We start from the raw sequence: 15831 nt of genomic DNA, 5'->3' as shown, positions 1-15831 counted from the left end.
TGAATCGAGCTCTATCTCCCATGAGAATGCAGTTCCACTCGCCACAGCAAAGTGCTTGGAGCTATTCTACACATGCACTGTAGCCATCACCATATATCCAGCTTAGGCCACTGTCCCATGTTTATAGTTATATTCCATTTACATAAGAAGGTTTTTCATGTACCGCATTGCAACTGAGGGCATGGAGTGTGTGTCTTTCCACGCAGAGAGAAGTGTGTGAGAGAAGCAGAGAGGGACAGATGGGGGAGCATAAATCATCACACACTCTCCTGGAACTACTGCACCATTTCCACTAATTATGGCCCATAATGAAGTCAATAGTGTAATTAAGGGTTAACATGGAACAGAACGCAGACCACATCTGGAGTCCCAGAGGGTGCCCGTGTCTCGACTTGTACATCTGACTGTGAGAACCTGCACTCCACCTGCTTACACACCACCCACAACAACACCACCAGGGCTCCCTAGGGGGCTAACTGTCTGTTTAACCCTCGCTGGGGTCCTTCCATGCCTCTTCTTACAGGTGGATTTATTATTTCTCACTTGCTGCTCATTGAGACCTAAGATGTGCAGACATACATGATCCCAAGAGAATCGTGATCAATGCCAAGTGAAGTCTAGAGGGGTTTAAAAACCCACATTTGGTCGTAAAGTAGAGGTACAGAATTCTTTGGAAGATTGAAACCACCATCCAATATTTTTGTAAAAGGTTGGAGTGGGTTTTGTGGTCCCGGACTAATCCTCCAACATCAGCACCCATGACAGAGCGCATTCAAATGTTTGGATTTATCTACCATCCCTTTTAATTTACGGAATTAATGTAATTACTTATTAATGATGTAAAATTAATCTGAAGCCTAGAAAAATATTGTAGTAACTTTTAACATGTAAAAGTTACATGCCTAACCTTATTTACAGTGATAACCAAAGGGTGGGAGATCAATTAAAATGATGTTTCTCATGGGTGTATCAATTCTGCTTTAATCTTACACTTCTGAAGCCACGCCATTGGTTTGGTTTGGTTGGGTTTGGTTGGGTTTGATTTGATTGCACACACAGCAGTGTGGACTACAAAATTCTCACGCAGACTATAAAGCAGTGAGAGAACCAAAAAGGATGGCTGCTGATCTGACCACGCTGAGGGTTAAAACCAGAGCCAAGCAGCAGGCCGCTGTGTTTCTGTTTTGACTGACCACTAGCTGAGAAGATCCAGCAGCTGTGTGTGGCGTTCCCAGAGCAAATAAACCACTGAGGACTGCAGGGTTTTTGTTGCATCTCAGCGCGAGAACTTCAACACAGAGCAGGGTCTTCCCCAAAGCCCAGGGCCAAGCTTTGGCTACAGGAGTATAAAAATATCATGCAAAGTTGAAGTGCATTCTTTGGAGTGACAGGAGGCCATCCAGTACCTTTGGGATGAGAGGGAGAAGATCCAGAATACATCCCCCAACTTAAAGCTGGTGAACAGTGGAACTCCATACCCTGGAGAGATTTGTAGTTGATTTTCTGATCCATATTTATTCAATAAAGATTATCTCAGCTGAATCCAGACTAATCCTCACAAAGCTCCAGCATTTAGTCCCAAGCAAGAAGATGTTAATGTAGCCAAGGGGAGACAAACAACACTAATGACACTTTTCCACTGCATGGTACCTACTCTACCCTACTTGAACCTACTCAGAAGTATTGCTTTTCCATTAGGTAAATTTGGTACATGGAACATGCTTTTTTAAGTACCTGCTCACTTGTGGTTCTAAGCTAACCTTGTGGAGCGCTAATTGGCCAGAGACCCTTGTCAATCACAATGAAATCCAGACTTCCAGCACAAACAAGCTATCTGCAAAGTCTACAAGATACAACAGAGATCACATTTGTTTTATTTGATTCACAATGACAGCTCGTAAAATTACACACTGAACTTTAGCAAAGATTCAAATGCTGCTTGAATCAGAGGCTGATGAAAGAATCCAGTGAGAGCTAGAAGGTGCTACAAGGAAAGAAAAAACCCTACTAATATGTTGTGTTCTGTCCCAAACAATAACAAGAATACACAAATACTCAATAAGCAAACAATAAGTGATGTTACCACCACTGTTGTTGTGGTTTCCAAGGCTCACATTTCCCATTAGCGATGCTAATCACAGCAGGCAACACAGGCTACATTTCGGATGGCAAACAAGTACCAGGTACCAAAAAGCAAGTAGACCCATGCAGAGTCGAGTAGGGTTGAGTAGAGTTGAGTAGAGTTGAGTAGGGTAGGTGCCATGCAGTAAATAAGCAGGTGAACAAAGAGTATCAACCATAAAACTCATATAAGTGAAAGATAAAATTTCAGAGATAATAGGCTATGAAATGAATATTTAATCAAGTTTGATAATCTAATGATATAATTGGAGCATGCTTTGTCCCTGGAACGCTGTTGGCTGGTATTGCAGCAATGATCTCTGCCATCTCATGATTCCCATGTTAAACACTGTGTTGAGTCATTCGTAACTCAGATCCCTGTGTTAACTTAAGGTGGTCAGCTTTCCTTTCAGTGACCATCTGCAAAAACAGTAGCCTTTTTTTTACGGCAGCCTCTGAACGCTGTAGTCATCCTGTAATCTCCCCCTCTTCCAAACCAAATGCAGGTGTTGCACTGTGGAGATGACCTGAAGGTGGAAAGTGTGTTGAGGAATGAAAAGTGGGCCTGAAAACTGCCCAAAAAGACCCACACCCCACCCCCAACCTGGCTTTGATGGTTTGAGGCCGTCCAAAGCTCAACAGCTGCTCCCAAATTAGAGAGCGGGAGACGACAGGACAAGGCTGTGGAATGCCGACATTGTCCCAGCTCGGATGCCTGGGAAATCTGATGCAGTTTGGGGCAACTTCTATGCAGATCTGTTACTTCCAGTGGTGCACAGCTGTGGCTCTCCTTAAACCTGCATTCATTGATCCACTGACAATATTGATGCACTTTGTAGTTCTAGTTCAGTTGCAGACTGCAATTCATCTGTTGCTCTGCATACTTTGTTAGTCAGGAACCCAACAGGACCAACACGGAGCGGGCATGATTTTGGTGGTGGATTATTCTGTCTGTAGTGACCACTGACCCCTGCTCTGGAGTGGATCAGACACAGCAGTGACTCCTGGACATTTTGCAGCCTCCTGTGATGGGCTAAACTGTTCAGTTTTGTTGCGCTGGATGGGGCTCACACGGCTCAGAGAAAGCAAATGCTCACCCCATCCTCCTCACTGTGTGTGATCACTGAAACAGTGATTAACATATAAAAACTGATAAGGACTGAAACTTAAGAAGAGGTCCTTCATTTACAATTGCTGTTGTCATCAGCAGAGATAAAGCCTATGGATCACCTAGATCTAGAAGATAAATCCTGCTGCCTTTTAGGTCACAGTTTCTTGCACATTATTGCACTCCTTTGCCTGATAAAAGAGCAGCTCCCAAATGAATACAATGTTCGTTCTGCTTTGTTGCAAATTTGCTAATCACTTTAAAACGTGACCGGCCAGTGGTGGACATCCGATCTAAAGAAAGGCAAACTCTGAGATTAAAGCAGCTTTGTCCGGCCTTATCAGCTCCTTCGGTCATCGGTTGCCACAGCAACATGCTGACCGGGTCAGAAGGGTCAGGACGGCCAGAGGCCTGGTGGCTTAATCACCCTAACAAAGGAGTAGCGGGAGTGGAGTATAATAGTGAATCACTGGAACGCGACTCCTTAAGTCTTGTACTGTGAGCCACACCCAGAGCAATAACCCTCACCTGAGGTGAGGGGGATCATTGTGTTTTTGGGGGATAGTTAGGAATGACGGGGGCTGGAGGGGGTGGATTAGAGAGTTAGGAAATGAAGAGTCAGAGGCTTGGAACACAGAACATGAAAGGAAGGCCTGGGTCACGTGAGCAGAGCAAAGTCCTGAGAAAAGACTGAATTAACTCTGAGGAAATGGACGAGTCTTCACAAAGAGGAGGAGGGGCGAGAAGAGGGAGCCACAGGGGAAAGGTAAGTTAGCAAGAGGGTGTGTGTGAATGAGAGAGAGAGAGAGAGAGAGAGAGAGAGAGAGAGAGAGAGAGAGAGAGAGAGAGGGGGAAGAGACGAGGAAGAAACGGAAAGGAAGAAAGTAATATCTTGAGAGAGTCGTCAGTGAGAAAGATGAAAAGAAATAGAGGGAGAAAGAAAGGGATGAGGTAAGGTGGAGACAGGTGAAGGTATACAGTAGATTAAGGGTTATAGATTAAGAGAGAAAGGAAATGAGTGAAGAGAAAGAAAGGGAAGGAAGGACAATGTGAAAGTGAGAAAGGATCAGACTGAGAGAGAGAGAGAGAGAGAGAGAGAGAGAGAGAGAGAGAGGGAAGGGATGAGGAAGAAAGAGTCTTAAACAGTGAAAAGTAAACTGAGTAAACTAATAGTAAACTGAGATGCTGGTGCTGTCGTCCCGCCGCTTCTCGCGATCACTCAGGTTTGTTGACGGTGGAGCGGAGGGATGCCAGTGTTTCAGGATGCTCCCGTGTCTGTGTGTCCTCCTGGTTCTCTCCTTTTAGTTAATGCTGTCATAGTCAGATCTGCCGGAGTCATTAGCCACACTCTGGAAATTTTCATATTTTCTACTTTACAAACACAAAACAGTTCAAAACTAATTCCATCCCTTTACATCTTTCCGAGTAAACGACTGCCCACCTGTCTGTCTGGACACTGATGGATGACTGTCGAGATCCTCCTCCACGCTTCAGACCAGCTGCCCACGCTCCAGCAACCACCAAGTGCCTTGAAGCTGTCCCTACACTGAAGTTCTCATGGACTACTAACTATCATCACCAGTAGATTGACCAGAGGAGGATGGGTCACCCCTTGTGAGCCTTGGTTCCTCCCAAGGTTTCTTCCTCAGCTGGGGGAGTTTTTCCTTGCCACTGTCGCCCCTGGCTTGCTCACTTGAGGGTTTTACATTTGTCTTTACATTTCATGTCAAATCTTGTCTTACTGGAATTCTGTGAAGCTGCTTTGTGACAACATCAGTTGTGAAAAGCGCTACATAAATAAATTTTGATTTGATTTGATTTGAAAAGGATGGAAAGAGAGAGAGAGCGGTGAAGGTATAGAGTAGACGAAGGGTTATAGAATAAGACAAAGAAAGAAAGGAAATGATATGAGAGAGAATAAAAGAGAGAGAGACTGAGAGAGAGAATGAAGAAGGAAGGGAATGTGACAAAACGGAAAGAGAAAGACTGTAAGGAGATGAAAGCTCAGATGATCTAAGTGTGTGTGTGTGTGTGTGTGAGAGAGAGAGAGAGAGAGAGAGAGAGATAGATAGAGAGAGAGAGAGAGAGAGAGAGAGAGAGAGAGAGAGGTTGTTAGCCTCTAGGGAGAGAGATGTCATGCTGATTTTCTTTTCGCCGCCAACACTGCACTTCATTGTTTTCCTTCAGTATATTTTAATAAAAGCAGCATTACACTGTTCCCCCTCCCTGACCTGGGGCAAGTGTGGAATGTCTGCCCCATCCAGCCTTCAATAACACCCCTCTAAAAACCTCCACCCCAAATACCCCCGCAATAAAACCGCCTCCAACAGCTGTATGAAGAAGCCTCTATATTCTAATCACACAGTTGACCCACAGGACCTCGGCACTGGAGAGTAAAATAATCCCTCGTAATTGGCTTGCGCTGCCATTCCGCTTCCAGAAGCTCCACAAACTCTGATGGGATCTTTTTTTTTTTTTTCCTCAACAAGACACTTCGAGGAAGAGCAAAAGCTGAGAAAACAGTTTTCCGAGGATAAGATGCTTATCTAAGACAGCGTGGAGAAGTCACAATGGCTGGTTGTCTCGGGAGTCGTACATGTACCGTTTCCGCCAGTGCTCCAAGAGCCTCCACAATATTCCTTTGTGGAAGTGAGGCAGCCTTGGGACGCGAGGTATTCGAATCATTCCAACACTGCAATTTCTCTCCTCCTGTTACACACTATTTCACTCCATTAGGCCTCACGCTGGCAGCACAGCATGCCCACCCACCCCCGCAATAAGCCCTGGACTACAATTTGATTTAAGGCATGGAATTTGGGAAGGGATGGCCTCTCAGTTCTGCACACTTTCTTTGCATTATTTATTTGGTTGAACATGAACATCCCTTAACTTACAAAATCTAAAAACCTAATCATCCAACATCAGTACCCAGAGTTCTTAACGATTATCAGGCTGACTGCCATCAAATGTTCACAGCAATGGTTTTAGTAGTGCAGTGGTCTAAGCATCGACCCTATCATTGGGAGATCAATAGTACATTGTATTTAGAAAGCGCTTTTCAATGACCCAAAGCGCTAACAATACTAAGACACAGAACAAAAAAGTACAAAACAGCTTACACACAAAAAGCAAAACAAATCAAGTGTACATAGAGGCCAGTGAGCAGCACCTAGCCACAGGGTTAAGCTGGGTGCCGAGATTGACTGTCATTGTAAGCTGTAGCTGTGTTAGTGGCTGGTAGCCGAGTGAGTCCGCAGGTCACCACAGGTCACATCCGGCAGACATTGAGGACGTGCTCCCCCCAGCCATCATCAGGAGCAGCCCCAGAAAACCTGCATGGGAACACATTTCCCAGCTGAATCAACAGCAGCTAGCGCCGGTGTTAGCAAACGCTGCCTCGGCCCACATCAGCAGCAACCGTTACAGCAGGACACCAAGTGCACAACACAGCAGAGACAGCCAGGTACTTGCTGAACTGCAGCAGTGGAAACGACTCAGGGTCAGCAGGCCCAGCATTTAGCATCAGAAATAGCAAACAGCTCTGATCAGCGACAAAGAAACCAGACCCCTAGGTTAGATCTCAAAGCAGAGAGTAGCAGATGAGAAAAAGCCACTGCACTCAGGTACCCCCACAAACAACAATGAATTAGACAAAACACGACTAAGACACAGGCAGAAGCGACAGTCACCAGATGGACGCCAGTGTGTTCTGAACTAGCATTGACGTCAAACAGACAGACAGCAATGTAGAGCGCACAGCAATCCCCAGCAACGCCTCTGTCGTCTGGGTGGGTATGATATGGCCTTCCTTCTCCCACCACCGAACCACAGGGCTAGGTCATCTGTTAGCTATGATAACTGTAGTTATTTAGTGATTTTGGATGTTAAGCATTTTATTTTAAACCAAAATGACCCCAAAAGAGTTGTACACACTTCATTTCCTGTGCTGATCAGCATTAAATTTGAAAGCAGTTTAGCCTTTACCTTTAGTCATATATTGTTATTAGTTTTACTATTTTGCAGTATTATTTATTACTAATTATTTTAAACAATTGCATAAAAGTTGTTACATTTAAAAACACATTAAAATCCAAAGTTATGGACAGAATATGTCCATGTTTTTATTCAAATAAAATAAGCAATTATTTAACATTAACATGTTAAGTTCACTGTGAGGAGTTGATGTGTTCTCCCTGTATCTGCGTGGGTTTCCTCCAGGTGCTCCGATTTCCTCCCACAGTCCAAAAACATACGTTGGTAGGTGGATTGGCGACTCAAAAGTGTCCGTAGGTGTGAGTGTGTGAGTGAATGTGTGTGTGTGTCTGTTTTGCCCTGTGAAGGACTGGCGCCCCCTCCAGGGTGTATTCTTGCCTTGCGCCCAATGATTCCAGGTAGGCTCTGGACCCACCGCGACCCTGAATTGGATAAGCGCTTACAGATAATGAATGTATGAATGATGTTAAGTTCAAATAGAGCTGCAGAAGGACCTCGCAAACAGAATCCATTTCTCAATACGTGTTCTTGTCTGTATTTGTGTTCTCCTGTTCTTGGGAAACATCGTCAGTCTCAGCTCAAGTACTGTTCCGTTTGAAAGTTCACATCTAGCCAAGTACAGTTCAAATCCTTGAATAATATCAAGATGCACTGGGACGTGACTTCTGTGGACTTGAGAGAGTCAGATATCCCAGAATGCATTTCACACTAACCTCAGCGCTATTAATTTTTCACACGCCATGGAGATGGTCACTCATCAAGTATGCCGGTATTCCAATTACAGAATGACCACAACGTCCTCTAGAGTTTGTACTCGCGATTCGGACTCGCCATGTTTGTACTAGTTCGAACTTTACGTACTTTGCATTGAGAAACAGCCAAAGAAAACTCCAAGAGTTTCAACCAATCATTGGCACAAGCAACATGTAGACGCTCAAAGAAACGATTCTTTGGGAATTGACTCCTATTGGCTAAAAAGGTTGATAGAGAAAAGGAGTCGACTCCAAAGAATGATTTATTTGAGTATCGTTTCCCTCACAAACAGACAGACAGAGCATTTTCCTGTTTCTATTTCCTTGCGATTTTCTGTTTAAATCACAAATAACAGGTTATTGATCAGTCTTTCACGTTCTCATTTAGTTTTTATGAAAAGTGTAAAACATTTTGTCATAGTTCTTGTCTAGTTTTCATTGTGAAAATGTGAATGAATATTTTTGTCATAGTTTTCATTAATATAATTAACCCGGGTGTTGATAGCGGCTAAAGGGTTACCTCAGTACTATGTAGTTTGACTGAGGTCTTGTTTTTTTGGGATGGTACATTCGCACAGCTCTATGGCCATGGGGGCCTGGGTTTGAGAGTTTTTGTGGAACCCAACGATAGGGTAATTCTGGTACTGGTCCCAAGCCTGAGTGTAATGCCACTCTTAAAAATGAAGGTGCTACCAAAGGTTCTTTGAGCAATGGTTCCATAAAGAACAATATTTGCTAATACACTTAATGGATGAATAACCTTAAGATTAAGTAATGGATCACATCTCTTAAACAAACATATGTCTTTATGGAACCAAAAGTGGTTCTTCTCTGGTATCACTCAAGGAACCCTGTTTTTTAGAAACCTTTATTATTAAGAATCTTTGAGGGTTGTGTCAGGAAGAGCACCTTTCATAAATATAGGGATTATTTATTAAATATTAGCATTGTTCTATCTGTACAGGCTCATATCTTTCATATCTGTGCATCATTGCTCATTAGGGCTATGGGAGAAACTGGAGTCTATGGGGAGCATGAGAAGCATGCTGTCCTGTCACAGACCAGTGTCCTGATGAAGTGAAACAGCTGGAACAGCATGGTGCGTGACAGCAGCTACTTCCACATCAGGATCTCTTTCGGCTCCCTGAGCCCACCACAGCGAGGAGGAGGAGGAGTTGTAATTCGACACCACTTCATTACGAGGGGGGTGATGGATTTCACGATCACAGACATTTCAGTCCATAGTACAAAGGGCTCTGACTGACCCAAACGTCCACTGTATGGACTGATTGTCAAGCTTTGAAATCAAGAATATCAGTAGGGAGGGTGTCCAATTTTGCTGCCGTAACAGCTTCTACTCTTCCAGGAAGGCTTTACGCTGGATGCTGGATGACGTTGATGAGGATTTGATGGCATTCAGAAATGAGAACATTGGAGAAGTTATGTGCAAACAAACACGACAACTCCTTCCAATGAAATTGCATCGTGTTACATCGCCTCCAAGAATGTAGTTCCACTGTTGCACAAGCCAGTGTTTGAGGGCATTGAGCATGGGGATCTTAGATCTTGTGGGTTCTCCAGAGTGTCATCATTTGACTCCCATTTGAGTGTCTATGTCCCAGAAGAGTGGACATAACCCACCAATGTCTAGACTTACATTTTTAAATAACTAGCAACTAGCATAGCTAAATCAGACTAGCTCTGTATTGGAAAATATTTGGTATTAAATCTCTCAGGTCAAGACTTAGGACCTAAAAACTTATGTAGAACAATAATGTGGGTGGGAGACGCTGGTGATTAATTTCACGATCAGAGATATTTTGGCCAGGAGAACAAACAGCATTGGTTGACATTGGCAGCAGATTGGACGCGAGGGTTGTACCAGGTCAGGTAGCAGCCGTACCAGTCACCACACAAGTGAGGCCTTTAAAACAAGATGAAACACCCTTCAGAAAGTAAATACAGACTGGTTCTGAGACATTTATTGGGTGACATTTATAGTGTATACACCACAGGCCAAAGGTTTCAAAGCTATTTTATAGTGGAGTCCGTATATCAACAACCAACAAAAACACGCCTCCACAGCATCACTGTAACTCAGGATCACTTTTGTTTTTCACTGATTTATCAACTGTATTTCATTAATTAATTGATCTACTGTTATGTTTTCTTCAGCTTTCTGTTTTTTGTACACCAAAGAACTGCCATCAGTGAGACGGGTGATTTATCCTATCACCCCACACACTTCTTGTGGTGTAATGCAATCTTTCAAAATATTTTACACATTTTCCACAGGTTAACAGAGTTCCCTGGATTCTTAATTAAATGTTTATGACAAGCTTTGGTCAAAATATCACAAGGGTCAAGCCCCAACCTGTCAAACGCCCTTGTTCAGAACGGCCTGTTTCAGCACCTGTTTCAGCAGTGAGTAGTTCTGGTTTTTAACTGTTTTCGCTTTGTTCTCTTTCTTCTCCATTCTCATTTTCCCCATTTTTACTCAGTGCTCTTATTTCTCTGCACTTGTTGCGTTTGTTTTGCTTTATTTAACCTTTACTCTCTCACATAAACATGGGTCCAACACTGTGATTGGAGAGACTCTCTGCAACTAACGTCAGAAGGGATGCAAAATCAGAACGGCTTGTTTTATCTCATATTTTCTAAAATATAACTGCCCTGTTGATCCAGGTCTGAAAAATAAAATCTGAAAAAAAGATGTTGGTGTCCTATAGAATCAACAGGATTGTCTCTTGTCTAACAGTTTACAGCACTGTTTCTGTTATTCTTCTTTGGGTATATAGCAGACGTTTGCATGCACTTAGTGAAACAGCACCATCTCTGGACAGGACCTTGTTTAATCATAATGTATAAATGTTATTAATTCATTCATTATCTGTAACCGCTTATCCAATTCCGGGTCGCGGTGGGTCCAGAGCCCACCCGGAATCACTGGGCGCAAGGCGGGGCGCCAGTCCCTCACAGGGCAACACAGACGGACACTTTTTTTTTGAGTTGCCAATCCACCTGCATTGTGTGTTTTTGGACTGTGGGAGGAAACCGGAGCACCCGGAGGAAACCCACGCGGACACAGGGAGAACACACCAACTCCTCACAGACAGTCACCCGGAGCGGGAATCGAACCCACAACCTCCAGGCCCCTGGAGCTGTGTGACTGCGACACTACCTGCTGCTCCACCGTGCCGCCCAATGTTATTAATGTATGTTTTAAATATTTGTATATAACCTTCTGACTGTTATCACAGCCACTGTTAACCATAGTCACCACTGCTTTACAAAAGCAGGGCTCACCACTTGAATCTGTGGGTTACAAGAGATTTTTCTCTCATTTGCATATCATTTTCCTACCTGTGGTTAAAATCACAGTAACACACAACCACTCGAGTGTTATTGCTTTAATCTAACAGTCACCCCCACACCCCACCCCCACCCCCTGTGAGGGAGAGTTCTGTGTGAAAACTCGGAGAGCTTTATATGGTCGTACTTGTCCTAATTACACCCTTCTCGTAATGCAGCGATGGCACTGGGGATCTCAGGCTGATGTTTGGATTGAGCCGTTGCCATATGTGTGTGTGTGTGTGGTTGTGTGTGTATGTGTGTGAGTGTGTGTGTATTTGTGTGTATTTTTTTCTCCATCTCCCCATCTTTCAGGATGTAAGCAGCAGCAAATCTGCAGCTTTTTGTATCTGTGGAGGGCCATGCTGGGGCAGGTAGCTACAGGTGTGGCTCTGGGGCAGTTTCACTCAGCTCTGCTACAGAGGTGTGGGAACCGTGGAACTGCCAGTGGTGCATGAGTAAAAAGACCTGCAGGGGAATGTGGCGTAATCTCCACTAATGCTTTTCTTTTCATTTTACCTCTGAGACACACTCGCACACACAACAAACACACACACACACACACTACTCAATCACTTTAAGTGGAAGACCATCAATCTGGTTATGCACTCTCCCTGTCCTTTTACCTTCATTCCTCTCTCTAGCTTGTTCAAATACGTCAAACATAGACACAGTGAGACAGTGCTCTGCAGGGTTCAGTAACCACTTTATATTGATTCATAACAAAACAGAGAAACCAGAGTATTATCAGAGATAATTCTGATACAAGTTAAAAAAGAAATGTTATAAGATGTACAGTATGTACAACTAACAACCGTGCAAGACCTGAATGAGCACCAAATCTGTCACCTTCAGATCAACCGAATCACCAAGAGACAAGAGAAAACTGAACTTCTGATCTGAATATATTCACAGTTGTTTGTGCCCAAGTGTCGCAGTCACACTGCTCCAGGGGCCTGGAGGTTGTGGGTTCGATTCCCGCTCCAGGTGACTGTCTGTGAGTAGTGTGGTGTGTTCTCTCTGTGTCAGCGTGGGTTTCCTCCGGGTGACTGTCTGTGAGGAGTGTGGTGTGTTCTCTCTGTGTCAGCGTGGGTTTCCTCCGGGTGACTGTCTGTGAGAAGTGTGGTGTGTTCTCTCTGTGTCTGTGTGGGTTTCCTCCGGGTGACTGTCTGTGAGGAGTGTGGTGTGTTCTCCCTGTGTCCGTGTGGGTTTCCTCTGGGAGACTGTTTGTGAGGAGTGTGGTGTGTTCTCCCTGTGTCCGCGTGGGTTTCCTCCGGGTGACTGTCTGTGAGGAGTGTGGTGTGTTCTCCCTGTGTCCGGGTGGGTTTCCTCCGGGTGACTGTCTGTGAAGAGTGTGGTGTGTTCTCCCTGTGTCCGTGTGGGTTTCCGCCGGGTGACTGTCTGTGAAGAGTGTGGTGTGTTCTCCCTGTGTCCGCGTGGGTTTCCTCCGGGTGACTGTCTGTGAGGAGTGTGGTGTGTTCTCCCTGTGTCTGCGTGTGTTTCCTCCGGGTGACTGTCTGTGAGGAGTGTGGTGTGTTCTCCCTGTGTCCATGTGGGTTTCCTCTGGGTAACTGTCTGTGAGGAGTGTGATGTGTTCTCCCTGTGTCCGGGTGGGTTTCCTCCGGGTGACTGTCTGTGAAGAGTGTGGTGTGTTCTCCCTGTGTCTGTGTGGGTTTCCTCCGGGAGACTGTTTGTGAGGAGTGTGGTGTGTTCTCCCTGTGTCAGTGTGGGTTTCCTCCAGGTGACTGTCTGTGAGGAGTGTGGTGTGTTCTCCCTGTGTCTGTGTGGGTTTCCTCTTGGTACTCTGGTATCCTCCCACAGTCCAAAAACACATGTTGGTAGGTGGATTCGTGACTCAAAAAGTGTCCGTAGGTGTGAGTGTGTGAGTGAATGTGTGTGTGTGTGTCTGTGTTGCCCTGAGAGCGTTAAATTATTACACTAATAGTGTTAATTTAACACTAATGGTGTTGATTTAACACTTGTGAATTTACTGTGAAGAAGCCCTTAACCAGAAAAGGAAACACACCCAGAACTATAAAACAAGCAAATCAAGCACTGTGTTTTCCACTGTGTTTTCAGGACTCGCCACAGGTTTTGGTTCGCCACAGATCTCAGATTTTGTGTTTTGAATCGCAGAAAATGCAACTTGTAAAAAAATCCCTCCAATTTTCTTTGATAAATCACTGGAATATTCACAAGTGACCAACGCCTTTAAAAAGTCAGCATTAAAGCTTTGGTGTTTATCATTTTTAAAAGGAGTCTTGACCCATGTTCTTCCATATCCTTTTTCACAGCTGGCACTGCCTGTTTTTCATCTCCCGCCCTGAACGTGTAGGGTGTTTTTCCACTGTGTAAAGTGCTGGAACTTTCAGCATTAGGAAACTGTAACTCTGGTTTTTCCACTGACCATCTCTGCAGTCGGTTTCAGGGCTGTGGCTTTGGTTACCTTCTCAATATTGGTGCTAACAGGTCTTAAGGAGGATTTATATTCTGTTTGCATATGTACATATATTACCAAGAGTGTTCTTTCATGTGTGCAAGTGCGCTGACCAATAAAGTGATTCTGAAAATATTCTTGCATAAATCTGTGAGAGTTTTCCTGTAATTTACCGAGTTGTATTTTTATCCGATATTGAAGTGCAGTGCACAGTTGTAAACAAACCTCTTGGGAACTGCCTGACGTCACAAACCTGTTGAACTTGAGCAGCTCGTGTCTATGAGCCAACGGGCCTCGTGAAAACCACAACTGTACACAAGCTTCCACACATCAGAGCGAAGCAAAGGCGTGTTGCGTTCATCTGATTTCATCGCAATTGGCTCAGACTCCTCTGGGAAAGATGAGAAGGCACGGCTAGTTAGATTAAAGATAGGATACATATCGTGGGCTGTAACAGAGTGATAGAGAGATAGAGGACTGTCTATGGTGGTAGGGGGGTTGGTGGGGGTGGTAGCCGGAGGTTGTGGGAGGCAGTGGGGCTGGCAGCTGTCACTGCTGCCTGGGGGCCCTCGGGTCCCGGCCCTATTCCTAATGGCCGGAGCAGCTGTCGGAGTGCTGTCTGTGAGGGGAGGGCATGAGAACCACCACCCCCCTGTCCTGGGGGGCGTGTCCCGGGCCTGTCTCCCCTCCTCTGAAAGCGGGTGATTGATGGTGCGGGGTTGACACCGGGCCCGGCCAACAATTGGCCCGGGACGGCCGGAGTACTAGGGTCCCCTGGCCCCCTTTCTCTCTCCCTTTTTTCACAGGCAAATGCGGGATCAATTGAAGTTGTAATTCAGCCATTTTTCTCAATATGTCTCTTTCTGACGTTTTTTTGCTAGAACATATGCCACTCTTAACAATCTTCAAAGACCTTTTAACCGCCGCTAAGGGGACGAGACATTCCGCTACTTATTTGTTTAGTGGTTATTTGTCAGATTAGGCCCGGGACGGCCGGCTTGTCTGACCCCCAGACATTCCGTTGGACAGGGGCTGGTCATTCTGGGATGGACACTGATGTACTACCTGCTCCTTAGGTTGAAACCCTAACCCCAGCTACATTAACCTCCAACAAGCATGGCCCCAGGCCTGAGTGAGGTTATCACTGGGTACCAGGGTTGAGCTCTGGGTCCTTTTCTTGCGTCTCTGACCCCATGGAACCTTTTCAGCAAGTCACTAGCGTCTGCGTCCTCCGGCCTGATTTACAGCCAAAGGGAGGGGGCACCTCTCGCAGTCCAGCAGCTGTTCACAGTGCTCTTAAGCAGCCATTTCACACGGAAACACAGCCACGGTGCTCAGAGTTCCTCCAGCTGGCTCTCGTCCAGCCTCTGTCCAAAACATTCCACCACACTCGTACTAACTCGCAGAGACACTGAGGGATGTAGTACAGCTTTTTGGGTGAATCAGATTTTGGTAATAAACGTATTATCATTTTTAATTTTTTAATGTTTAGTGTTTAATTTGTGAAGCAGGGTTTGTTTGCACTCAGCCTCGGGGCCATTGATAAGGTCATGTAGGAACATTGGATGATTAGTTCTGGATCGCAAACACCACTCAAACTCATCCCAAAGGAATTGAGCAGAGCTTCATCACTTCGGAGAACACAGTCCTGCTTCTCCACAGCCCACTGCTTCCAGGGGACCTTTATATCCCTCCAGGCAGACTTTATCTATTTATAGAAATATCCTTATCTACACTAGCCTCATAACCTCAGTGTAAAACTAAAAAAGGGAATGTGAATGCTAAAAGTGCCTTGAGTGATTTTAGCCACTGATTGTAGGCAATAGGAAAATTGTTTGGGAGAAAATCTTTTACTTTTTTTTCCCTAAGGGCTCAGAGGCCAGCATCTCACCCACGGGGCATGAGATTAAAACCCACCAACTGGGCATGGACCATTCGTACCCAGGGCCAGGGCAAAAGTGAGTGCCAGGGGAAGCCAAAGAACAGGGCTGAGACGGAACGGAGTTGAGAGAGTGGGAAATGGGCCAGAAAAATAAATGTCCCCTTGATCCCCTACACATAAACAATCG

This window comes from Hoplias malabaricus, chromosome 6 (genome assembly GCF_029633855.1).
Source record: "Hoplias malabaricus isolate fHopMal1 chromosome 6, fHopMal1.hap1, whole genome shotgun sequence".
NCBI classification, from domain to species: domain Eukaryota; kingdom Metazoa; phylum Chordata; class Actinopteri; order Characiformes; family Erythrinidae; genus Hoplias; species Hoplias malabaricus.
The sequence above is the reverse complement of the archived record's forward strand: the minus strand, read 5'-3'. Positions refer to the sequence as shown.